We start from the raw sequence: 10,075 nt of genomic DNA, 5'->3' as shown, positions 1-10,075 counted from the left end.
GTGTTCTCAGGGCTTATAAGATGACTTTAGGAATATATAAATAAAACCCTCGGACACTGACGAGTTCTTCTTTTAGCCTCTTTCTCTTTCTATATTAACTTTTTTCTCCCTCTCTCCTTTCCTTCCGGTCTCCTCTTTCTACACCACCCGTCTTAATAAAAGTCCTCGCAACAACTTCCACTTTAACACTGAATAGATGCTTAATTAACATTTAAATATTCAAATATAACATCAGCCTACCTCTCTCATTCAACACGAATCCAAATGTTTCCACATTCACAATGTATTTGGATGCTTTTAAATGCTTTTGTAGGCCTAGCTACTTTGTGTTCCAATAGGCCTATTAACAACATCAAACTACAAAATATGCTTGGCACAGTGAACGGCACAGATTGTACACAGACTATTTAAAATGAGCTGTGTAAATTTTTATATATTTGGTGGGATGTATTTTATTTTGATAATGAACAGACTGCGATGTCAAGTTACAAGAACTGATAGGTGTTGTGTGTGTGAGGCGCCGGCGCGATCAGTTGAATTTTCCAACCCGATCTCACCAATTCCAACCTATTTTATGAGGTGGCTAATTCATACTAATTCGATTTTACATATCATACAATTTAGTCATCTCGTAAAATACATATGAAATGGTAATGAGATAGCGTTGTAATTTTCTTATAAAAGGTGAAACATCTTATAATACTCAGACATTTATGATCATAAGAGTAACACCTGGTCTCATAGGAGAGACGTACCAGTGGGCACGTTTTTGCGAGACACAAAATTACGTATCATTTGTTGTTTTCTCTTTAATGAAGAAGTGTGTTTTTAGTGGATTCTGGATTGTTTAACAAATAAAAGAGTGAATTTTATTTTCTTCTCTTAACTTTTTACTATGGTCCCTGACCACATGAAATCTCGTGTCAGGAGTCATGCCGTCCCACTCTGAGATGTACAACGACTCGTCGCCACAGTCACTGAAATCTCTCCAAATGTAATTGTAAAACATTGACCAGTGAAATCAGGCATGGTTCCTGTGATGGAAAATCATCTCCAACATCCACGATCCACATCACCTTGTCAATCACATATCTTTCTGCACGATTACCAGACATTGAGAAATCATGTTTCACAAAATCCACATCTTCATGAAGAAACTTTATCAAGCTAATTTTGTTTTGTTTTTTTCCTGGCACAAAAGCCAGTTCCTTTCTAATTTCCACAGGCCCTTAAATATAAGGCAAAGGAGCATCACTGAAGAAGACTAACAAACAAACAAACCCACTCAAACTTTATGCCAAAGAAAAGGTGATAAAAATGTTCATTTATATTCTCTGCTGTGGTTTGTTAAGCAGTGAGATGATTGACAGCAGCATATTCACTGTAATCCTGATTATTCCTGATACTGACACAGTCCGATTCCTTGTGGAAATTCACTACTGCGTAATTCAGATCCTCAGCAGATGTGATGAAGCTCTGAGAGTCACCAGTGTCTTTCTGAACTGTAGCGTAAACGCAGTTAGAAGAAACAGAGGGGTTTGTGGGTAATTGGGCAGTGGCGTATGTTGCACACTTGATATACAAAGCTGTAGACAAGCGTGATGAAATGGAAATGAAGTGGTATTTATTTAAGCAGAAATAAACAAAACTTAACAGAGCGCACATCTTCGTGCATCATCATTCTCTTTTTTCTACTCTCCCTAGGACCCCGGCATCTCCTCCTCTTGCTGCCCAGCTGGCGCCTGATAATGCTATGCATTTTTAACCATCTCCAAAATGAAAGTAAATAACAATTGTTAATAAAAGAACATTAAATTAAATTAAATTAAATTAAATAAGAATTTAACAAAACAAAACTTCTATAGTTTCTTTTGGGGGGCGGGGGGTCACAAATTATAAGGATATTTCCTATGCTTCCCACACGTATAAATAGGGGTTTGTGGGTAATTGGGCAGTGGCGTATAAAAAGACAGAAGAATCAGAGGGGTTTGTGGGTAATTGTTTGTGAGTGTCTTTAATCTCCTCATAATTGCAACCAGTGTGAGAAACCTGAGGAGAGACAGAGAAATTATTTACAGCTCTGAAGATCGTCAGGATTGAAGGCATTAGAGATTAATATCATTATGAATAAAAATCAATACAGTAACTGGACTCACCACTTCATGTTCTCCTGGTCCAGTCTGAGATGATGAATCACCGCCTGTCAAAAACAAGCATCCTAAATTAATGACATTACTGTATATCACAATTCAACACTGATGTTTTGTGTAAATGTTTTCACACATCATCAAGTATCTGTATTTTGCTCACTCTAGATAATACAGAGAAGGATTAAAAAGCTAAGCTCTCTTAAAATACTGGCTCACGATTTGAGTCCTCAATACAATAACTCTCAAAATGTGAGGAGGCCTAGCAACACTCCACACTTAAGATTATTAGACAGGTAGGCTCTGTAGAAGAATTTTATTCTCTTGATTTATAAAATGATGCATTGATACTTGGTTTCTCTCTGTTTTTGTGTGACATTTAAAATAGCCTGCATGTGCTGTTTTCTTTTAAGAAACAATTGTGATACTAACATGAAGGAAGTGACGCAACACTGATTGTGTCTACCTTGGATCACTTCCCTCAGGTCTTTTCTTCTCCCCTGGCTTCACACCTCCTCCACGCTCTACTCCTCGAAGGAGGCGAGAGGTGTTTCCAAGAGGTGATGCTAGCCTTCTGGTCCTGAGACTAGGACAGGCCAGACCCCCTCGTGAGCTGATGCAGGGACTTGCACCGGCACGTATAAAGGTCTTAAAAGCAGCAGAGCACGCCTCCACCTCTCTAAACTTCCCGTCCACCCTCTCAGTGGATGTACCGAAAAGCCCAGATGTCAAAATCCCACCTCGAGAAGAAAGTTTTTCTCTTCCCCCGATGTTGGCCCGGTTAACCCAAATATGTCTCTCCATAGCCACTATGGCCACCATAGATTGACCGCGTCAGTTTGTTTAATGGCACAGAGAGCCAAATCTGTGGTGTGGCGCAGCTCCTCTACCGCCTCAGGGGGGAGAACCTGGCCCTGCAATACAGCCATAGTGTGCAGCGCCGCACTGGCCTGACCTGCTAATGCATATGCTCTGCCATTAAGGCACGAGGTGACGTGCAACGGTTTAGTAGGCAGAGACGGAGCCTTCAATATGAATGCCTAGCCAGCATCTCTTCAATCGGAGGCATCGATGCATACCCTACCCAATGGATGCGAGCTGAATATGGCTTTCCTTAAGATCTCTCCACCTCAGTGTGAAGATCTGGGAGAAAGGGAAGCCTCGTACGAGCTGGACGATTATGTCCCGACAGGAAAAGTTCAATGAGGAGGCTATGAGAGAGCTCACACTTCCATGGCAGATCTAATCACGCCATAGCATGGGACATAACCTCCAATAACTCGTCATATGTGGGGCAGGCGGACTGAGAGTGCTCGGAAATATCATCAATTTCATCAGCCTCATCAGGAGCGCGCTCGCTGCTTGATCACATGACGTGAGAGACAACACGTCATCACAATCCAGCCGCTCGCTCTTGTCAGCCACAGATGAATGAGAAATATTCATACCTTTCTCAAATTCATCCACAAGCTCCATCTGTGAGGACTTAGTGTGCAAGCTTCTCGCCCATGCACATATCGCACATATTGTGTGTCATCAAGGGTTCAGATAACACTGACACAGAGGAACATACTGCCTAAAAGTATTAGTGCTAGTGCTAGCCATAATCACCTCTTTTAGACACATGTTCAAACAAGCAGGAATTCTGAAGACAAGAAAGAGGATGACGTATTTCACAGGTGCTCTTTTATACTCACGGTCACACCAGTGATGATGTCATAGGCTGCGGCCTACCAACTTAAATTTAATTTTCATGTTTAGACTCATGCTTCAGACACTGGTAATGCTGGAGGCATTCCCTCCATAGTGAGCTGTTTTAAACTGGGTGTAAATGGAGAGTTTCTGCATATAAAGTAGTTAAGAATGAGTTTTACCTCGAGACTGATGCTTCTTACAGAGAAACAGTAATGAGAGTCCAGCGATGATCAGAACCAGAAGAACCAGAACCAGAGGGATGATCAGAGAAGAGCCTGAAAACACAGGAGAAATAATCAGAGAATCTGATCACTTTGAGCTGAATATCAGATCAGATCATGAGTGTAGCTTGACGTTTGGAGTAGGATTAACCAGACCGTGATACTGGATTTTCAGGGTTGTCAGGTCTGAGTAAGAAACCCTGCCCAATGACCAATCAAAATATCCCAATAAGAAGCCCAATGACCATTTCCCAAATCAAAACTGAAAACATGCCATTCCCATATGTGAAATACATGTTACAGTCAGTTGAAACTGTAGACAGACAATTAAAACTATATCATAGTGATTATAAACCGCTCAAAGGCTCCCAGTGTCCCTATATAAAACTTCACATCTAGCACAGCTTTTCAGTCAAACACAGGTTATAAAATATGTTAAATTTTTAACCCGTAGGGAAAAACTTAAACCAGTTTCTAAGTTTCACATTGTACATTCATGCTAACAGTTTAAATAATGATCTTGTCTCGATCTTATCAGTTGTGTTTGTATATAACTGAATGTACCAGATAGTTTGTCCTAAATAGACTTTTTGAACCATTTATAACAGCAAGTATGTAAAAATGGCATATTTTTTTATAAATAAATAAATAAATAAATATAGAAATGTAAAAAAAACAAAACAAAGCAAGTAAATAAATATATAAATTATTATACAAAGAAATGTAAAAAAAGATATATACCTTTATTACTTTATTTATACATAATTGTATTTTTTCCACATTTATTTTTATTTATTTATTTATTTATTTGTGTATTTATACCTACATTTAATTATTCCCACATTATTTTTTATGCATTTACTTATTTTACATTATTTATACATTTATTTTTATGTTTAGTAATATATTTCAGCTATAGGGGGCGTCACACCCATTGATCACATGTTTGTATTTCAGCACAAGATCACCTGATGATGTGTTCAGAGACGCCAGTGATGTAGAAGTTCTGGAAACGCCTGTGAACGCTGAAGATTGAACTGCTGAGAAAGAAGCAGAAGATGATAAAGATAATGAAGATGATGATGATGATGGTGGTAGTGTTATAGATTTTTTTTTTTTTTTTTTAGGACACACCCAGAAAAACTGTTGCGCTCCAAATAGACAAGGAATCTGTTTTCCATGTCTATTTGGAGCACAACAAGTGAAAAGTGCATTTATTTTAGAGTTATTCAAAAGCAAAGTGCATGTGAAGTAGGAAACTGTTAGAGAAACGGGACCCAGAGGCGAAAGAGTGCGATAATCACCCCACTGAGCAAATTACGTCCAGAAGACGTCTTTTTGAGGTCTTGTCTCAGGTTGAAAAGACGTCCACTGAGGGGCCAGAATGAAAGTTTTTTTTTGTCTTTTTTGACGTCTTCTGGACATCTGATATAGAAGAACACGCAGAATCACCAAAGGAGAAAAATCACAATTTTTAAGCCACCATCGTGGAGATGAGTGTTTGCTTTAGTTGGGCTCTTGACCCTTGCCTTATTAATATTAGAGTTTGTTTGGGCAGTTAACTGAGTCATAACAGCCAGACAAGTAAAAAGAAATGATCAGGTGTTGATTATGTTTTCACATAACCATTATTTGACCTGAATCACTGAACTCATGAAGAGCTCAATCTCTGAGTTAGATTTACATTATTGATTACAGCAGCACTGTGATTCTACAGCACAAGATCAGCTTTAGCAATATGATTCAAATGATTTCATGAAAGGTGTGTTGAACAAAAAAAAAAGTATTCATTTTAGGCACACACAGACATCAAGAATCAGCCTGTGAATCTCAACAGTGGTGGCCATCAAAAAGCATGTTGCAGTGCATTCTGGGAGCCACCAATCAAAATTCATCCATGGCTCCCATCATGCATTGCTGCATGAATAAATTATGATCTTAACTATCTTAGTAATTTCCTTTATTCTCATATTTTATTTTGTTCTGTTTATGCGATTTTTTAGTAGCTTGTTTTCTAATGTTCAGAGTTGATCTGTTGATCAGAATATGTTGCTTGTCACCGTCATTGAGATTCACAGGCTGATTCTTGATGTCTGTGTGTGCCTAAGAGAATTTTTTTTTGATCATGTGAAATCCTTTATATTATATTGATAAAGCTGATCTTGTGCTGTAGAATCACAGTGCTGCTGTAATCAATAATGTAAATCTAACTCAGAGATTGAGCTCTTCATGAGTTCAGTGATTCAGGTCAAATAATGGTTATCTGAAAACATAATCAACACCTGATCATTTCTCTTTAGTTGTCTGGCTCTTATGACTCAGTTAACTGCCCAAACAAACTCTAATATTAATAAGGCAAGGGTCAAGAGCCCAACTAAAGCAAACACTCATCTCCACGATGGTGGCTTAAAAATTGTGATTTTTCTCCTTTGGTGATTCTGCGTGTTCGTCTATATCGGATGTCCAGAAGACGTCAAAAAAAGACGTCATAAAAACTTTCATTCTGGCCCCTCAGTGGACGTCTTTTCAACCTGAGACAAGACCTCAAAAAGACGTCTTCTGGACGTAATTTGCTCAGTTGGACTGTTTAATAGTCTTTCTCAAAAAAGTAACCAAGGCAGACTGCCAAGTGCAGCGTCACACACACACTTGCAGCTGGTATCAAAACAAGTCAAGTCAAGAGCCACCAGAAAAGGGGAGCCGCAGAGCCGTCTCAGGCCAGGAGAATTTCAGGCTGCAGATGGAAAGTTCCACGACCGCAGATGGAGTGGCCAGGCAGAGGGACCCTGAGAAGACGTCTGTGACTGGAACTGGGACACACACATTATCACAGGTCAGAAGGCTTCTTGAAATAGCAAGGAGAAAACGCCAGCGTGGGAAAGCAATAATTTGACACTCAGGGGCGCCTGAAGGATTTTTTTTTTTTTTTGCTGTCCGCAAACTCGAAAACCAAATTAAATCAATCAGTGAGTTGGTGCTTGATGTTCCTGGTGATTATTTTTTTGTTTTGTTTTGTTTTTTATGTTGTCTCTGAGCAGCTTTGTCCCGAAATGTGCGTATTGTTTTCAGATAAACGATCCTCGCATTTTTTCCTGTCATGTGAATATTTCACTTTGCGTGTCAGAATGTTTGAACCCAGACCATATGGAAGTTCAAGCCCATTTACTAAACATTTTAAATGTATAGGCAGGCTTATATTACATCATCATATGTTCTGTCATATAAACAGTATTTACAATGAAATAACAGCACAATTTACTTGTCTCAAACAACTCAGTATGCATTAGTAACCTATTATAATTATTGTTTTTGCTGATCCATTTTAATATGTGAACTATATTATTGAAATAAACACATTTAGCCTCGTCAGGCTTTTGTTTGTGTTTAATGGATAAAACAACGGAATTGCGCTCTCAAGTTTATGGCTGCTGTAATTTTACCTGCCACAAGATGGCGCTGTTTGACACTTTTGATGCTTTGAAACCTTTCCCTAAACACATAGCTTCACTTTGGATGTTTGGGATAAAGTTGTTGTTGCACTCTTGAAACCACCTGTTTTTTTCTCAAGTTTAGCACATAATCAAAATGGGTCTTAACAACATTACTGCAATTGTATTTTATCTATATATTTATGTAATTATGTAATTTTTTTTTTTTTTTTTTTTTTTGCAATGTATTTATTTTTATTTATTTATTTTTTCTTTCCCAAGGCTTTGCCAATTGTATATAGTTTGAAAAGTGATGTTTTATATATATATATACCATTTGGCATATAACAAACCAAATTGTAAATGACCGCTTAAATAGGTGTGGGTCCCTTTAAATTTATTTTAGTTAACACTGCGTAATCACGTTTAAAAGGAAGTGGCGTATAGAGATCAGTAGTCACGCTGCAGCGGAGGGAAGATCAACTCGTGAGTCTCCACATGGCGTGGGGATGAAAAATGAAGTTTAATCCAGTTTAGTACCCTTTTGGCAAGCGGAGCGAGGTACGCAGTGTTAATGTGTTTGTTTTTTTTTTTGTTTTCAGTGACGTGTTTGTTATATATGGTGTTGTTGGTTAAGCTTTGTTTGTTGAAGGTTTTCATGGTTTATTTCATTTGTGTTTGTAAGTGTTTATTTGCTTTTGTGTATAGTTATTGTGTTGATTTAGTTTTGTTGTTATTTTTAGTTTCACGGTGCTCGACGGTGCTCTATGGTGCTCGAGTATGTTCGAATGACGATATACAGAGAGGAATCTCATGATGAGCAAAATAAAGAGAATGCACCCGTCAGAAACTCTCCGAGTCTTGTTTGTGAAGCCAAGGGGGCAGCTACAGTGAAACTCGACGCTGGAGCATGCATCTGTTACATCGCTGCTGTTTACTTAGTGAAAATACAACGCAACGCTGCTGAGGACTAATTTATCGCTTCGAGTTTGTCTTTCCACGCCTGCAAGGAGATCGTGGCGTCATCTGAGCAGGATCGCAAGGTGACAGTAATATTGTTCAACGATACAGATGCAAAGTGAACGATTAAGGAGAGTTTAAGAAGATCGTATTTATACGCAAGTGGTATTTACTCACCTGAACTCTGTAAGTTGAAGTGCTCAAATTAATGGGTGAATATTTGATAGACGTTTTTAAAGATTGAAAAGATTAAAATTATGAATGTTTTAAGGAAAAAAAGTTAGAAAGTTGAAAATATTAATCCATTAATGATTTAAAGATTGAAATGCACTTGTGAATTATTTATTGTTGAATTTGGTCTTGTCCCGTACTGTGAGTTATGTAAGGGAACGTAGTCAATGTTAATGTTATAAGCAAACACTGAATTAGTCCTGAGGGTTTTTTAAGTCCAAAATGAATTTTGCAACGTTAATTATATGTACTGTTGTGTGTACCTTTATGGGTTTTGATGTATATGTTAATATTTCTTGAGTGTTATAGAGGTCTGATGAGAGCGGTATCACTTGATAAAGTTGCCTGTTCATAAGCTGAGAAATGGAGGAGTCAATAGAATCCGTGAATGAGATGTCAGTCCCTGCAGTAGAAAGCAAGTCACCTGTGCAACCGACTAGAAGCAGTTCACGTGAAAGAAGTTTAACAGAGAAAGGCATGCAGATGCGCAAGCATGAAGCAAAGAAGCAAGAGAAGGCTTTTAATAAGGCTTATGGTTCATGGAAGCAGACTGCAAAAGAGAGTAGATCAAGACTGAAAACATTCTGTTCACGAGAAGAGCTTGATAAAATACAGCAGGAGATTCAAAGTAGACACCATTCAGTTCATCAGTGTTATGAACCAATATTGCGTAACTATTACAGTACTAAAACTACTACAGAAATTGTGGATTGTATGGATGCCTGTGCTGCATTAACTGAAGAGATTAGTGATCTTGTGAGCAAATGACTTGAGACAGTTGATGAGGATTATAACGAGGTGCTTATGAAGGAAAGAGTAAGACAAGTGTTAAATAAAGACTAGCATAGATCTATCTTTGGAGACACGGTAACAAATACTGTAATTTCAGAGTCATCACAGGGATCTGACAGCCAATCAAAGATTTCTTCCAATGTTTCAAGTAAGCGAGTGGATGCAGAGGCAGAGCTTGCAGCCAAACTTGAACAAGCAAAAGCCATGCAAGAAATTCATGACCAACAAGCAAAAGTAAGCAAGATGGAGAGTGACTGGAAGCTTTGTGAAACAAAAATGTTGTCAGAAATAAAGCAAAAAGAGACTGAAATGCAGTTAAGATTAGAAGAGGAGAAAAAACGGCTAAATCAGTTGCAAGTGGATAAAGAAGTTAAAGTAGCGGCAGCTCGTGTTAAAGTTTATAAGGAACTTGAAGGTAACGCTCAGCGTTGTGAAGAAGACATTGTCCTTAACACTTATACAGGCTGCCAAAGAACAGAGCCCTCTCCTCAGTTGAACCCAGAAGCTCCATTGTTTTTGCCCCAACAGACATACCCTGAAAATTATGAACCACCATCTCGAGAAACTGCAACTTTAGCTCAAGCAATAGCAAATTCATTGA

Source organism: Chanodichthys erythropterus, chromosome 4 (genome assembly GCF_024489055.1).
Source record: "Chanodichthys erythropterus isolate Z2021 chromosome 4, ASM2448905v1, whole genome shotgun sequence".
In the NCBI taxonomy this organism is placed as follows: domain Eukaryota; kingdom Metazoa; phylum Chordata; class Actinopteri; order Cypriniformes; family Xenocyprididae; genus Chanodichthys; species Chanodichthys erythropterus.
This window is presented reverse-complemented; position numbering follows the sequence as displayed.